Raw genomic sequence first — 16258 nt, 5'->3', positions numbered from 1 at the left:
GGGGGCATGGCCTAGCGGGCATAGCGTGTGGTGGGCGTGGCCTAGCGGCATTGCAGGGGTGTGGGGGCGTGGCCTAGGGGGCATTGCGTGCGGCGCGTGGCCTAGCGGGCATAGAGTGCGGGGGCGGGGCTTGGTCAAACGGTCAACCCGTGCGGGGGCGGGGCCAGGCGGAGCCGAGCGGCCAATCCGTGTGGGGGGCGGGGCCAATCCGACGGTTGTCACTGTAAGGACACAATGTCACTGTAACAACACAATTTTGGAGCAAAACAGACAGACAGACAGAAAAAGGCAATCTAATATATAAAGCTGAATGTGTGTGTGTATGTGTGTGTGTATGTCCGGGATTGGCATCCGCACCGTCGCAGCTACAGCCACAAAATTTTGCACACTCACACTTCTGGACCCCGAGAGCATCATAGGCTATGTTTTGAGGGGAAATTTTAACCCCACTCTTTACAGTTATTCGCCAAAAAACCTGCCTTCATTAAAGCAAATGGAGCTGGGAGCCACAGTGCAGCCAGAACTTCAGAAGAATGCGCAGCCATGCCCTTATATGGAATGTTGGCGTGTCACAATGCAGCCAGGGAAAGAGACAGACATAGACAGTGAAAGATGTGGAAAGTAAAAAACGGTCTTTTGAGCGCTAGGAATAGATCTATTAGTCTTTAGTTTTCTTGGAATTAATAAAGCTTTATTCGTGACAGAATATAATAAGATAAAGCTCTTGTTTTCACAATGCGTTTCAGCAAGATCCACTTGCCATCCTCAGGTCAGGATGGCAAGTGGATCTTGCTGAAACGCGTTGTGAAAACAAGAGCTTTATTTTATTATATTCTGTCACGAATAAAGCTTTATTAATTCCAAGAAAACTAAAGACTAATAGATCTATTACTAGCGCTTAAAAGACCGGTTTTCACTTTCCACATATGCTCACTCCCTTAAGGGATTCCGGTATAGAGCTGCTGAAAGCAATAGATTCCATTCATTCACTCTGAATACTCCAGCGGGAGGACGCAGGGCCGCAAGAAGTTCCAGGATTTTAGGAGTCTGTGCACCAGGAACCACCAGCGGTCATCCCTCCAGGTCCACCCAGCCTAGCATCGGATAACGCCAGCCGAGACAGCCCCTCATCCCAGAGAGGATTTACACACCAGTCACCTAGGTTGTGCGAGGGCGCACAACCTAACAAGGTGAGTAGTTTTGTTAAACAAACATAAACATTCTATCCCACGGGTGCTTCTCATATGCGCTATCATATATTTTACAGTGATAGACAGGGAAAGAGGCAGACACAGACAGGGTAAGAAACAGTCATAGACAAGGTAAGAGACAGACACAAAGAGACAGACACAGACAAAGAGACAGACTGACAGGGAAAGAGACAGACAGGGAAATAGAGGGAAAGAGAGAGACAGGTTAAGAGACAGACACAGACAAAGAGACAGAGACAGACACAGGGAAACAGACAGACAGGGAAAGAAAGGGAAAGAGACAGACAGGGTAAGAGACAGACAAAAAGACAGACACGGGGAAAGAGAAAGAGGGAAAGAGACAGACAGGGAAAGAAAGGGAAAGAGACAGACAAAAAGAGAGACAGAGATATATACAAACGGGGAGACAGACATAATTACATTTATTTCTGTTTTGTGGTTTTTGTGTGCAGAATACATTTTTGTTAATACATTCTATTTTGTTAACAGCAGTTATTAACCCGGGCGAAGCCGGGTAGTACATCTATCTAATATATAAAGCTGAATGTGTGTGTGTGTATGTGTGTATGTCCGGGATTGGCATCCGCACCGTCACAGCTACAGCCACAAAATTTTGCACACTCACACTTCTGGACCCCGAGAGCATCATAGGCTATGTTTCACCCCCCGCCACACCCAGACAACACCCAGAACATGTACAGCGCCCTACACAAACACTTGGTAACTACACACAACAACATCTATATATATAACAAAAATCATACATTAACTACACAATACGTAAATTCTAGAATACCCGATGCGTAGAATCGGGCCATCTTCTAGTCATTATATATATATCTAATATATAAAGCTGAATGTGTGTGTGTGTGTCTGTGTGTGTGTGTGTGTGTCCGGGATTGGCATCCGCACCGTCGCAGCTACAGCCACAAAATTTTGCACACTCACACTTCTGGACCCCGAGAGCGTCATAGGCAATGTTTTGAGGGGAAATTTTGACCCCACTCTTTACAGTTATTCACCAAAAAACCTGCCTCCATTAAAGCGAATGGAGCTGGGAGCCACAGTGCAGCCAGAACTTCAGAAGAATGCGCAGCCACGCCCTTATATGGAATGTTGGCGTGTCACAATGCAGCCAGGGAAAGAGACAGACACAGACAGGGAAAGAGGCAGACACAGACAGGGTAAGAAACAGACATACACAGGGTAAGAGACAGACACAAAGACACAGACTGACAGGGAGACAGACAGGGAAAGAGAGGGAAAGAGACAGACAGGGAAAGAGACAGACAGGGAAAGAGAGAGAGACAGAGAGATATATACAGAGGGGTAGACAGACAGAGAATGGGAGAGAAACAGAGAGACAGTTACTATCCCGGGCAGCGCTGGGTGCTATGTTGTGAGGCGAAATGTGTGTGTGTGTGTGTGTCCGGGATTGGCATCTGCACCGTCGCAGCTGCAGCCACAAAATTTTGCACACTCACACTTCTGGACCCCGAGAGCGTCATAGGCTATGTTTTGAGGGGAAATTTTAACCCCATTCTTTACAGTTATTCACCAAAAAACCTGCCTCCATTAAAGCGAATGGAGCTGGGAGCCACAGTGCAGCCAGAACTTCAGAAAAATGTGCAGCCTTGCCCTTATATGGAGTGTTGGCGTGTCACAATGCAGCCAGGGAAAGAGACAGACACAGACAGGGAAAGAGGCAGACGCAGACAGGGTAAGAAACAGACATAGACAAGGTAAGAGACAGATACAAAGAGACTGACACAGACAAAGAGACAGACTGACAGGGAAAGAGACAGACAGGGAAAGAGATTGAGACAGAGAGGGAAAGAGACAGACAGACAAAGAGAGAGAGAGAGAGACAGAGAGATATATACAGAGGGGGAGACAGACAGAGAATGGAAGAGAAACAGAGAGACAGTTACTATCCCGGGCAGCGCTGGGTGCTATGTTGTGAGGCAAAATGTGTGTGTGTGTGTGTGTGTGTGTCCGGAATTGGCATCTGCTCCATCGCAGCTGCAGCCACAAAATTTTGCACACTCACACTTCTGGACCCCGAGAGCATCATAGGCTATGTTTTGAGGGGAAAGTTTGACCGCACTCTTTACAGTTATTCACCAAAAAACCTGCCTCCATTAAAGCGAATGGAGGTGGGAGCCACAGTGCAGCCAGAACTTCAGAAGAATGCGCAGCCATGCCCTTATATGGAATGTTGGCGTGTCACAATGCAGCCAAGGAAAGAGACAGACTGGGAAAGAGGCAGACACACACAGGGTAAGAAACAGACATAGACAGGGTAAGAGACAGATACAAAGAGACGGACTGACAGGGAAAGAGACAGACAGTGAAAAAGAGGGAAAGAGACAGACAGGGTAAGAGACAGACAAAGACAGGTAAAGAGACAGAAAAAGAGACAGACACAGGGAAAGTGACAGAGGGAAAGAGACATACATGGAAAGAGAGGGAAAGAGACAGACAGGGAAAGAGTCAGACAGGGAAAGTGACAGAGAGACAGAGACAGACAGGGAAAGAGATTGAGACAGATGGAGAAAGAGACAGTCACAGTCAAGACAGACAGGGAAAGAGACAGACAGGGAAAGAGAGAGAGATATACAGAGGGGGAGACAAACAGAGAATGGGAGAGAGACAGTTACTATCCCGGGCAGCAGTGATTAACCCGGGCGAAGCTGGGTAGTACAGCTAGTATAGAATATAGAGGCTGCTGGGCTGGCTGTATATATAGAATACTAGAAGGTGGCCCGATTCAAACGCATCGGGTATTCTAGAATTTACGTATTGTGTAGTTAATGTATGATTTCTGTTTTATATATATATATATATATATATAGATGTTGTTGTGTATAGTTGCCAAGTGTTTGTGTAGGGCGCTGTAAATGTTCTGGGTGTTGTCTGGGGGGGGTGAGAGCGGTGTTGTGTGTGTGTCGCGTTGTGTGTTGCGTTGTTTGTGGAGCGCTGTGTGTCTGCAGCGTTGCGTCTGTGTGGTGCTATGTGTGTTGCGCAGTTTATGTGCATGTGGGTGTGGGGTGCATGTGTGTGTTTTGGGGGGAGTTATGTTTTGTGCAATGTGTGTGTGTTGCGCGGTATGTGCATATATTTGTGTGTGCCGCAGTGTTTGTGTTGTGTGTGTGCGGCGTTGTCTGTGTGAGTGGGTGTCTGTGTAGGGGTGTGTTTGTGGTTCCCAGTGTGTGTGTGTTGTGTTGTGCGGTGCGTATGTGGCGGTGTGTGTGTTTTTTGGGGGGAGGTGTGCACCCTCCATTGTGCTCCATCCCCCATGCTGCACACCCCCATCGTGCTCCAACCCCCATGCTGCGCACCCCCCATCGTGTTTCATCCCCCCATTCTGGGCACCCCCCATCGTCCTCCATCCCCCCATACTGCACCCCCATCATGCTCCATCCCCCATGCTGCGCACCCCCCATCATGTTTCATCCCCCCATTCTGGGCACCCCCCCATCGTGCTCCATCCCCCATGCTGCACCCCCCATCGTGCTCCATCCCCCATGTTGCACCCCCCATGATGCTCCATCCCCCATGCTGCGAAGCCCCATTGTGGTCCATACCCCATGCTGCGCACCCCCCATCGTGGTCCACCCGTCATGATGCACCCCCCATCGTGCTCCATCCCCCATGCTGCACCCCCTATCGTGCTCCATCCCCCATGCTGCGCACCCCCCATCGTGTTTCATCCCCCCATTCTGGGCACCCCCCATCGTGCTCCATCCCCCATGCTGCACCCCCCATCGTGCTCCATCCCCCATCATGCTCCATCCCCCATGCTGCGAACCCCCATTGTGCTCCATCCCCCATGCTGCGCACCCCCCATCTTGTTTCATCCCCCCATTCTGGGCACCCCCCATCGTGCTCCATCCCCCATGCTGCACCCCCCATCGTGCTCCATCCCCCATCATGCTCCATCCCCCATGCTGCACCCCCCATCGTGCTCCATCCCCCATGCTTCCCCCCATCGTGCTTCATCCCCCATGCTGCACCCCCGATCGTGCTCCATCCCCCATGCTGCGAACCCCCATCGTGCTCCATCCCCCATGCTGCGCACCCCCCATCGTGTTTCATCCCCCCATTCTGGGCACCCTCCATCGTGGTCCTCCCCCCATGCTGCACCCCCCATCATGCCCCATCCCCCATGCTGCACCCCCCATCGTGCTTCATCCCCCATGCTGCGAACCCCTCAGAGAGGAGTATAATAGGAGGATTATAATAGGAGTATAATGGGAGGAGTAATCCTGGGGAAAGAGGAGTATAATGGGAGGAGTTGTCCTGGGGGGAGGTGTACAGATGCCCAACGTGTGCGGGGGTTGTGGCTTAACGGGCATAGTGTGAGGGGCGTATCCGAGCGGGGCAGAGTGTGAGGGGGCGTGGCCTAGTGGGCATAGTGTGAGGGGGTGTGGCCTAGCGGGCATAGTGTGAGGAGGCATGGCCTAGCGGGCACCGTGTGCGGGGGCGTGGCCTAGCGGCATCGCGTGCGGAAGGCGTGGCCTAGCGGCATCGCGTGAGGAAGGCGTGGCCTAGCGGGCATGGCCTAGCGGGCATAGCGTGTGGTGGGCGTGGCCTAGCGGCATTGCAGGGGTGTGGCCTAGCGGGAATCTCGTGCGGGGGCGTGGCCTAGGGGGCATTGCGTGCGGGGCGTGGCCTAGCGCGCATAGAGTGCGGGGGCGGGGCTTGGCCAAACGGTCAACCTGTGCGGGGGCGGGGCCAGGCGGAGCCGAGCGGCCAATCCGTGTTGGGGGGGCGGGGCCAATCCGACGGTTGTCACTGTAAGGACACAATGTCACTGTAACAACACAATTTTGGAGCAAGACAGACAGACAGACAGAAAAAGGCAATCTAATATATAAAGCTGAATGTGTGTATGTCCGGGATTGGCATCCGCACCGTCGCAGCTACAGCCACAAAATTTTGCACACTCACACTTCTGGACCCCGAGAGCATCATAGGCTATGTTTTGAGGGGAAATTTTAACCCCACTCTTTACAGTTATTCGCCAATAAACCTGCCTTCATTAAAGCGAATGGAGCTGGGAGCCACAGTGCAGCCAGAACTTCAGAAGAATGCGCAGCCATGCCCTTATATGGAATGTTGGCGTGTCACAATGCAGCCAGGGAAAGAGACAGACATAGACAGGGAAAGATGTGGAAAGTAAAAAACTGTATTTTGAGCGCTAGTAATAGATCTATTAGTCTTTAGTTTTCTTGGAATTAATAAAGCTTTATTCGTGACAGAATATAATAAGATAAAGCTCTTGTTTTCACAATGCGTTTCAGCAAGATCCACTTGCCATCCTCAGGTCAGGATGGCAAGTGGATCTTGCTGAAACGCGTTGTGAAAACAAGAGCTTTATTTTATTATATTCTGTCACGAATAAAGCTTTATTAATTCCAAGAAAACTAAAGACTAATAGATCTATTACTAGCGCTTAAAAGACCGGTTTTCACTTTCCACATATGCTCACTCCCTTAATGGATTCCGGTATAGAGCTGCTGAAAGCAATAGATTCCATTCATTCACTCTGAATACTCCAGCGGGAGGACGCAGGGCCGCAAGAAGTTTCAGGATTTTAGGAGTCTGTGCACCAGGAACCACCAGCGGTCATCCCTCCAGGTCCACCCAGCCTAGCATCGGATAACGCCAGCCGAGACAGCCCCTCATCCCAGAGAGGATTTACACACCAGTCACCTAGGTTGTGCGAGGGCGCACAACCTAACAAGGTGAGTAGTTTTGTTAAACAAACATAAACATTCTATCCCACGGGTGCTTCTCATATGCGCTATCATATATTTTACAGTGATAGACAGGGAAAGAGGCAGACACAGACAGGGTAAGAAACAGTCATAGACAAGGTAAGAGACAGACACAAAGAGACAGACACAGACAAAGAGACAGACTGACAGGGAAAGAGACAGACAGGGAAATAGAGGGAAAGAGAGAGACAGGTTAAGAGACAGACACAGACAAAGAGACAGAGACAGACACAGGGAAACAGACAGACAGGGAAAGAAAGGGAAAGAGACAGACAGGGTAAGAGACAGACAAAAAGACAGACACGGGGAAAGAGAAAGAGGGAAAGAGACAGACAGGGAAAGAGAGGGAAAGAGACAGACAAAGAGAGAGACAGAGATATATACAAACGGGGAGACAGACATAATTACATTTATTTCTGTTTTGTGGTTTTTGTGTGCAGAATACATTTTTGTTAATACATTCTATTTTGTTAACAGCAGTTATTAACCCGGGCGAAGCCGGGTAGTACAGCTATCTAATATATAAAGCTGAATGTGTGTGTGTGTATGTGTGTATGTCCGGGATTGGCATCCGCACCGTCACAGCTACAGCCACAAAATTTTGCACACTCACACTTCTGGACCCCGAGAGCATCATAGGCTATGTTTCACCCCCCGCCACACCCAGACAACACCCAGAACATGTACAGCGCCCTACACAAACACTTGGTAACTACACACAACAACATCTATATATATAACAAAAATCATACATTAACTACACAATACGTAAATTCTAGAATACCCGATGCGTAGAATCGGGCCATCTTCTAGTCATTATATATATATATCTAATATATAAAGCTGAATGTGTGTGTGTGTGTCCGGGATTGGCATCCGCACCGTCGCAGCTACAGCCACAAAATTTTGCACACTCACACTTCTGGACCCCGAGAGCGTCATAGGCTATGTTTTGAGGGGAAATTTTGACCTCACTCTTTACAGTTATTCACCAAAAAACCTGCCTCCATTAAAGCGAATGGAGCTGGGAGCCACAGTGCAGCCAGAACTTCAGAAGAATGCGCAGCCACGCCCTTATATGGAATGTTGGCGTGTCACATTGCAGCCAGAGAAAGGGGCAGACACAGACAGAGTAAGAAACAGACATAGACAGGGTAATACACAGACGCAAAGAGACAGACACATCAAAGAGACAGACTGACAGGGAAAGAGAGGGAAAGAGACAGACAGGGAAAGTGACAGACAGGTAAAGAGACAGACAAAGAGACAGACACAGGGAAACAGACAGATAGGGAAAGAGAGGGAAAGAAACAGACAGGGAAAGTGACAGAGATGGATAGACAGACAGGGAAAGAGACAGAGATAGATAGACAGGGAAAGAGATAGATAGACAGACAGGGAAAGAGATTGAGACAGACGGAGAAAGAGACAGAGACAGTCAGAGACAGACAGGGAAAGAGACAGACAGAAAAAGATAGAGAGAGAGACAGAGAGATATATACAGAGGGGGAGACAGACAGAGAATGGGAGAGAAACCCAGAGACAGTTACTATCCCAGGCATTAATATATTCTATTTTTACATTCTATTCCGGGAATGTTAATTAATACATTATATTTTGTTAACAGCAGTTATTAACCCAGGCGAAGCCAGGTAGTACAGCTAGTTTTTTTATATATATATATATATATATATATATATATATATATATATAGAGGCTGCTGGGCAGGCTGTGTATATAGAATATAGAGGCTGCTGGGCTGGCTGTATATATATGACATAGAGACTACTGGGCTGGCTCTGTATATAGAATTTGGAGGCTTCTGGGCTGCTTCTTTATATAGAATATAGAGGCTTTTGGGCTGGCTCTGTGTATAGAATATAGAAGCTGCAAGCTGCTTTGCTGGCTGTGTGTATGAAATATAGAGGCTGCTGGGCTGGCTCTGTGTGTGCAATATAGAACTTGCTTGGCTGGCTGTATATATAGAATATAGAGGCTGCTGGGCTGGTTCTGTATATAGAACATAGAGGCTGCTGGGCTGGCTGTATTTATGTATCTGCTCTCCGGGCAGAGTTTCTAGTGGGAATGTCACGGTGGTGGCCGTTACCTGGTTCCGTGCCTTGTGCCCTTTTTGTAATGGGGATATTTACAGTGGATTATTGAATAAAGTTTATTCGTGATGCCACTTGCGGTGTTGCGGCTAAGTGTAGAGAGCCGCCGCTGCCGAATGTCTCTACTGGGGCTGGTGGTATTGAGAGCTAGTATGGTAATCCCTCCCAAGTAGGGTTTTGCCCCAGTGGGTGTATGGTGCAGTGGGCATCGGAAGAAGGGAGTCCACACAGGTATTCAGTGCAACTGGTTTACTCACTTTCTTGAGATTGTAACTGGTTGCCCGAGGCCGGCTGGTTTCGCCTCCAGGTTCCCTTCGTCCCAGTGCCTGTCTGGTTTCTCTGGTACCTTCCTCCCCTGCACCTGTCTCTGGTAAGTGTGTCCCCGTGCTATAGAACACTGGGGGTCCCGGTTCTGTGGTTTGTCCACTTCTTTCCGCCTGACAGAGGTGTGCCGCCCCAGCAGCGGATTAAACCACTTGGATCCGGGGATGGTGATAGTTCGTGGCTCGAGGGTTTTCCGGACCCGGGGGCTCAGGGGCCACACTCAAATGTGAAAGGGAGTATTTACAGGGGATTTGGTATAGTTCGTGATGCCACTTGTGGTGTGCGGTAATTGGGAGTACCGCCACTGCCGTTGGGAGTACCCGGGGTGATGGAGTGGGGCAGCTAGGTGACGTTGCCCTCCATGGGTAGGGGTAGGCCCCGGGACTCTGGATGGTGATGTAGGGTCACAGTGCAGAGGTCAGTCGGGTACTCAGCAATGAAGCAGACGCTGACAACAGGATAAACCAAGTCTCTGAATGCCGCTGCCTCTCAAGTGGAGCTCGACCAGGTCCCGTCCCCTGCAGTGCTGATGGTGGTCTGTAACCTGCCTCCTGGCATTAGATTTTAGAGTGTCTGTTGTGGTCCGGTAGCTTGGAGCTATCCGGGCCCCGCTCCCCACTGTGGCTAAGTGGAGGAGCCTGCTCTCAAGGCTCACGCTTGGGATTTCAGTGGGCTGCTTGCTAGGAAAGCCCTTTCTCCCTCGTTGCGCTTGTGCCCCGATTCTGGAGCTGGTGGGAATAGTCCATAAAGGCCCTGTTCTCAGGTTAATTGCCAGGTTGCCTGAAGCTTCTTCCCGACCTAGGGTCCGTGTACCCCATCGTGCCTTCGGTCCCGGACAGGTGATTAGGCCCAGGCTGCTGACCGTCCTCTATGACAGTTCCCAGGCACCTAGCCTCAATCCCCTGCGACCAAGGGTCCGACTCCTCTAGGTCCAGACCACCGTCTGCGACCTAGTTTTTCCTCTCCTCTGGCAGTTCCAACTCCCAGCTTCCTAAGAACACCTCACAGCTCGAGGGTCACCACAGAACTGACCTGACCTTGACACCTCCCACCTCCCTGTCCGACCCCTAGGTGGGCAGTCCTATTCCTGCTTAAGAAGCCCACTGGTGTGCCTGACAGGTGTGGTGCAAAGTTTATCTAGGATTTGTGAATGCTGATGGAGGCAACACTGCAGGATAAAGACCCAGAACCATGAGGGATTGAATACTGCACGGGTAGGATAGTTTGTGCAGTACTCTGTGACGGCCTGAATAGTCCAGGGTTGTCACATTGCCTCTTGGTTAAACGTAGCTCGTCCTCGAGCTACAGGACATCCAGAGGTTTATTTATTTATTTTTTTTAAATGTAAAAGGTAAAAAGAAATAACATTTTTATTTTTCATCCCACATAAGGGAGGCACATTTACTCAAACGTTTCACTAACTCTTAGGCGGGCTTTGCACGTTGCGACATCGCAAGCCGATGCTGCGATGTTGCACGCGATAGTCCCCGCCCCCGTCGCAGGTACGATATCTTATGATAGCTGGCGTAGCGAAAATTATCGCTACGCCAGCTTCACACGCACTCATCTGCCCTGCAACCGTCGCTCTGGCCGGCGTCCTGCCTCCTTCCTAAGGGGGCGGGTCGTGCGGCGTCATAGCGACGTCACACGGCAGGCGGCCAATAGCGGTGGAGGGGCGGAGATGAGCAGGATGTAAACATCCCGCCCACCTCCTTCCTTCCACATAGCCGCCGGCGGCAGGTAAGGTGAAGTGCCTCGCTCCTGCGGCGTAACACACGGCGATGTGTGCTGCCGCAAGAACGAGGAATAGCATCGTACCATCGCTGCAGCAAAATTATGGAAAAGTCGGAGCTTGCAACGATGATACGATAACGACGCTTTTGCGCTCGTTTATCGTATCATCTGGAATTTACACACAACGATCTCGAAAGTGACGCCGGATTTCGATTTGACCCCACCGACATCGCACCTGCGATGTTGCAACGTGCAAAGCCTCCCTTAGAGATCATCTTTTATAAAAACAGTGGAACGCTACTGGTTGTATTGGTAGCGGAGGCTCAACCTACTCCGTTGCAGCCCCTTCCTGCGACAGTCCAGTTCCAACGTCCCGGATCCCATTAACCTGCCACCCAAACAAACCTGACCCACTGCATTCCTACTTGGGGTCTGTAACGGTTAAAGTCCCGGATTTAAAAGGACGACTCTGGTAGGCACAGGAGATGCAACTTATTTACAATGAGCACAAGTCCGTGCTGGCCGCAACCAGTCCAGTAGCCATGGTCCGTTTTTACTACTAAAGATATATAAAGATAACGGAGTCTATGCAACAGGTGCAAACATCAGATAAACTTTTCTTAATCAGGTAAAGTACTCAGTTGATTAAACCCGGTAATTATCACTTTGTATATTAAATACCACCTATCATTCTTCAAGAAAAATAACAAACTATGAAAAACAATAAAAGAAAACACATTTTTCTAACATTTTTAACTTTAGATAGCCTGGTACCGCTACCATTAATGCTTGTAACCTACAACGGAGGCTCTCATGACCTGCTCATCGATCATAACAAGCCTTTTCACATCTAAGGCATACCAGCCCCGATTTCCACAATGCCTGGTGTATGACACCACCTCTCCCGACTCCAGGTTAAGGCCCGGGTGCCCCCTCGGGAGATGCTCCTCTACATCTCAACGGGAGACAAACACTTTATCCGGGAGGCCTGCTTCCATTATGAAACCCCATCCTTTATCGGGGTCAAAACGCCTGATATGGCCCCGATGCCATGGCTCTCTGACATGGATGGTGGCTTTTCTCAGATGCTCTTTTTCTCTTTGAGTACGGGCAGCAATCTCTCATCGTCGCTGATCTCTTGTTCTCACTTCCAGGTGTATTTTCTGTAATTGCCTTTCTCTTTCCCAGTAAGAGGAGTCAGTGTCCGGCCTCGCCTGCCTCACTGGTAGCTCTCAGAGATGGACTCCTGTGGCCTCAGCAGCCGCTGGGATGCCGCGCAACGGCAGAGCTGGCAGCTCCTCAGGTTCCGCCCCCTCCACAATGGTAAAAGGGACCGACTGCTCCGCAGCCGGGGGTGCAGAGTTCGGGTGCTCCGTATTAAGGTACGGGCCCGGTGATGTGGCCGAGTCTGGTCGGGCTGGTGTTGGGGTAGCCGCTGTCGTGGCCTGGTCGGGTGGTTCTGTCGGAAGCTCTGCAGCTTGCTCTTCACAAATAGGGGCTGAAGGTTCCGCTGCCGAAGACGAGGGTGACGGTGGTGGAGCGCTTGCATCGGAGGGGGGCAGACCGCAGCCATATAGGCCAGATCAACCGGGGCTGGGTAGCTGCTTACCCGCTCCTTGCGTGGGACTTCAATATCACGAGCTCGCACCGCCATATCCAGGCTCCTCATCTCTTCCCTCCAGTGGTCCAGAATAAAGAGGAACTGCATCTGCATCTGTGCCGCCCCCGTGCCAGCAGCCGGGTTGCTTGGATCCGGACCTGCGGTGGCTCGAGGGGTCTCCGAATCCGGGGGTCGTGCGGCCACTCGAAAGGGGGACTATGTACAGGGGGGTTAGAAGTTTGTGATGCCACCCACGGTGCGTAGTAAGATGGAGTACCACCGCTGCTGTTGATGGGGGAGCCCGGTGGCGGTGGTATAGCAGCAAGGTGTTTAACCCCTCCGTGGGTAGGGGGTTGTGGCCCGGGGCCCGGTGATGGTGGTGAAGGGGAGCCGTGGCTGTAGGCCTGGGAGACAGGGAGCAGAGAAATTTACAGTGGTTTTCATGGTGCTGGATGAGGCTATGCTGATTTGTGAGGTCAATAAACACTCAGCCAAACGTCCTACAGTGCCACTGCCGCTGAGGGGGAGCACGTCCAGGTGACCGTTCCCAGTGATGTTACTAGTGTGCTTTGGTCCAGTCTGACCCTCCGGGAGCCTCCACTTCACAGCCCCTCACTCTCTGAGGCTACTCTCTCACGCTGTCTGGGAGCTCCAACTCTCCAGCCTGCTCTCCTCCCTGAGATCTACTTGAGAGCCCTCTGCGCTCTTTGCTCCCCTGCTGACGACTAACTAGTCACCTCCCACCCAGTCTGCCTGACTCTAAGGTGGGCAACCCCTTCTCTATTGGACCTCCCCACTGGTGTGTGTGTAACTGAGATTTGCATGCTGGTCTTAGCACATCACTGGGTGACACCTGGAACCAAGGGAGAGATGGATGTTGCACGGAAAGGACAATTGTGCAACACCCTGTGACGACCTGATAGGCCAGGGCGCACACATCCTCCTGCAGAGTTGTTCCGTCTCCTACTCGATCCAGGTCGCAGTCCCAAGAGCAGCGCGCTCCGGTGACCAGTCTCGTGCAGCCGCCATCTTGCCTCTGCGGTACCCAGGAACGTTTTGGCAGAGTCCTGGCGTCACTGCTCCACTTCCGCTGTTACATGCCATCACGCCCCCTCGGTTTTCGACAGCCACTCACTGCTGCGCTGGGGCCCTCTGGGAACTTCCGGTTCCGGGCAAACTCTCAGGACAAAGGGCGGGGCTTCAGCTTCGCGCGCTTTTGGCCTAGAAGATTGAATTTTGTCGCCAAAGATGGCGGGAACAGGACTTTTGACACGCAGTTTGGATTTTCAAGGCGCACGTCACCCAGGTTAGTGGGCCCAGTTCGTATCCTGTTCGAGATGCCAGAAATTTGAGGTGTGCCTCCCCAGCAGCGGAGCGAACCGCACGGATCCGGGGATGGTGGTAGTTTGTGGCTCGAGGGTTTTCCGGACCCAGGGGCTCAGGGGCCACACTCAAATATGAAGGGGAGTATTTACGGGGGATTTGGTATACTTCATGACGCCACCCATGGTGCGTGGTAAATAAGAGTACCGTCACTGCCGTTTGTAGTAGCCGGGGTGATGGAGTGGGGCAGTGTCAGGCTGCCAGCAGGGGGAGCTGGAGTACTGCAGGGAAAGACACTACACGGAGCTGAATGAGCAAGGAGGGGAACTCCCAGTGTGTGCTAATGTAGTGTCTGCTAGCATCAACCGGACAGCTGAAGCTGTGGAGCATGCGGGGGATGGTCAACAGGTCCGCGTCATACACAGTACGGGCAGCAGGAAGACCGGAGGAACTAGCAGTGGAGGAGTCGATCAGGCCAAGGTCGGTACCAGAGGAACAACCGAGTGGGTAGGTAGTACAGGGGGAAACAACCGGGGCTATTGTGGGAAGGAAGGAGGTGGGACAGAGGAGTGGCAGAACAACTAGGGAACAGAACACAGACAGAGGCTTAGGGCACAGAGAGGGAATGGATCAGGATCACACTTACAGGGACCAGCACTCACAGGCAAAGCAGCGCTAAGCTTATAGCCGGCGCTGGTTCACTGGAAATGTCAGCTTTTAAGGCATCCAGGCTCCAGAAGGGAGGCCCGGAAGAAGGCTCCGCCCCTAGCCATGTGGACGGGGAGGCGAACCATGTCAGTACCCCCTTCTCAAGGGGGGGCCACCGGACCCCCAGGCTTCCCAGGAAACTTCCGGTGGAAAGCCATAATCAACCGATAGGCCCGCACGGATCGAGCCGGCACCCAGAACCTGTCCTCCGGACCGTAACCCTTCCAATGGATCAGATACTGGAGGGAACTATGAACTCAACGAGAATCGATAATACGCTGGACCTCATACTCCTCCTCACCATCCACCAATATCGGAGCCGGAGGGGTCTGAGAATCCACCACCGATGGAACAAATGGCTTAAGCAAGGAGGTATGAAATATGTTAGGAATACACAATGTCTGGGGCAGTTGCAACTGAAAGGCCACCGGGTTGATCACTTCGATGATCTCATAGGGTCCTATAAACTTAGGACCCAACTTAGCAGACGGAACCCTAAGCCACACTTTGTCCCCCATTTGAAAGGAGGGTCCCAGCCCAGAGTACGCCGTTTGTCTGCTTGGCGTTTCTGGGACCGTTGAGCCGTCTCGATGCACCGTCGTACCTCCTGCCACACTTCCCCCAGATGCTGAACGACCGACTCGGCCCCTGGACACCCTGAATCCACTCTAGAGAAGGTCCCAAAGTGAGGGTGAAACCCGTAATTACAGAAGAAGGGAGACGTTCCCGTAGACTGATGGACTCTGCTATTGAATGCGATCTCTGCAAGGGGCAAAAACGTACACTAATCCTCCTGCTGAGCAGAAACCAAGCACCACAGGATTTGCTCAAGGGTCTGATTCATCCTTTCCGTCTGCCCATTGGATTAGGGATGATAGGCGGACAAGAAGGACAACTCAATTCCCAACTGCCTGCACAAGGCCCTGTAAAACCGAGAAATGAATTGTACCCCCTGTCAGACACAATATTCAGGGGCAACGCATGTAACCAAACCACCTGGTCAATAAAGTTGTTGGCAAGGGCCGTAGTATTAGGTAGACCGGAGAGGGAAACAAAATGTGCCTGTTTACTAAAACGATCCACCACCACCCAGATCACAGTCATACCATTAGAGACAGGGAGGTCCATAATGAAATCCATGGACAAGTGGGTCCATGGTCTTTCAGGAACAGGTAATGCAACCAGTTCCCCGGCCGGCCGGTTACGACATACCTTAGCATGGGCACATGTAGCACAGGCAGACACAAACCGAGCAACAGCTGAGTGAAGAGATGGACACCAAAACAGTCGATCAACAGTCCTGCGAGTGGCCGTAATTCCAGGATGGCCGCTAAGTACGGACCCATGGAACTCTTGAAGTACCCGTAACCGGAGGGCAAAGAGACAAACAGTTTAATGTCTGGAGCGGAAGATGGCGCTGAGGACTGGGCCTCCCTGACCTCAGCCTCTAACTCGGATGACAAG

General features: G+C 51.4%; 1 long non-coding RNA gene across 2 annotated transcripts in view; it reads left to right on the top strand.

The window, feature by feature from the left end:
- LOC142254596 (uncharacterized) overlaps positions 1 to 16258 on the top strand; it is a 32509-nt gene that overhangs the window by 4203 nt on the left and 12048 nt on the right. Inside the window, exon 1 of one of the 2 annotated variants that reach the window (XR_012727272.1) lies at positions 6874 to 6961. The exons of the other annotated variant lie outside the window; for it this stretch is intronic. This is a non-coding gene — a long non-coding RNA (uncharacterized LOC142254596). Of the gene's footprint in view, positions 1 to 6873; positions 6962 to 16258 lie in introns of those variants that run through there. 2 annotated transcript variants of the gene reach the window in all.

This window comes from Anomaloglossus baeobatrachus, chromosome 10 (assembly GCF_048569485.1).
Source record: "Anomaloglossus baeobatrachus isolate aAnoBae1 chromosome 10, aAnoBae1.hap1, whole genome shotgun sequence".
NCBI classification, from domain to species: Eukaryota; Metazoa; Chordata; class Amphibia; order Anura; family Aromobatidae; genus Anomaloglossus; species Anomaloglossus baeobatrachus.
Note: the sequence above shows the minus strand (reverse complement) of the source record. Positions and strands in the feature narration are given on the sequence as shown.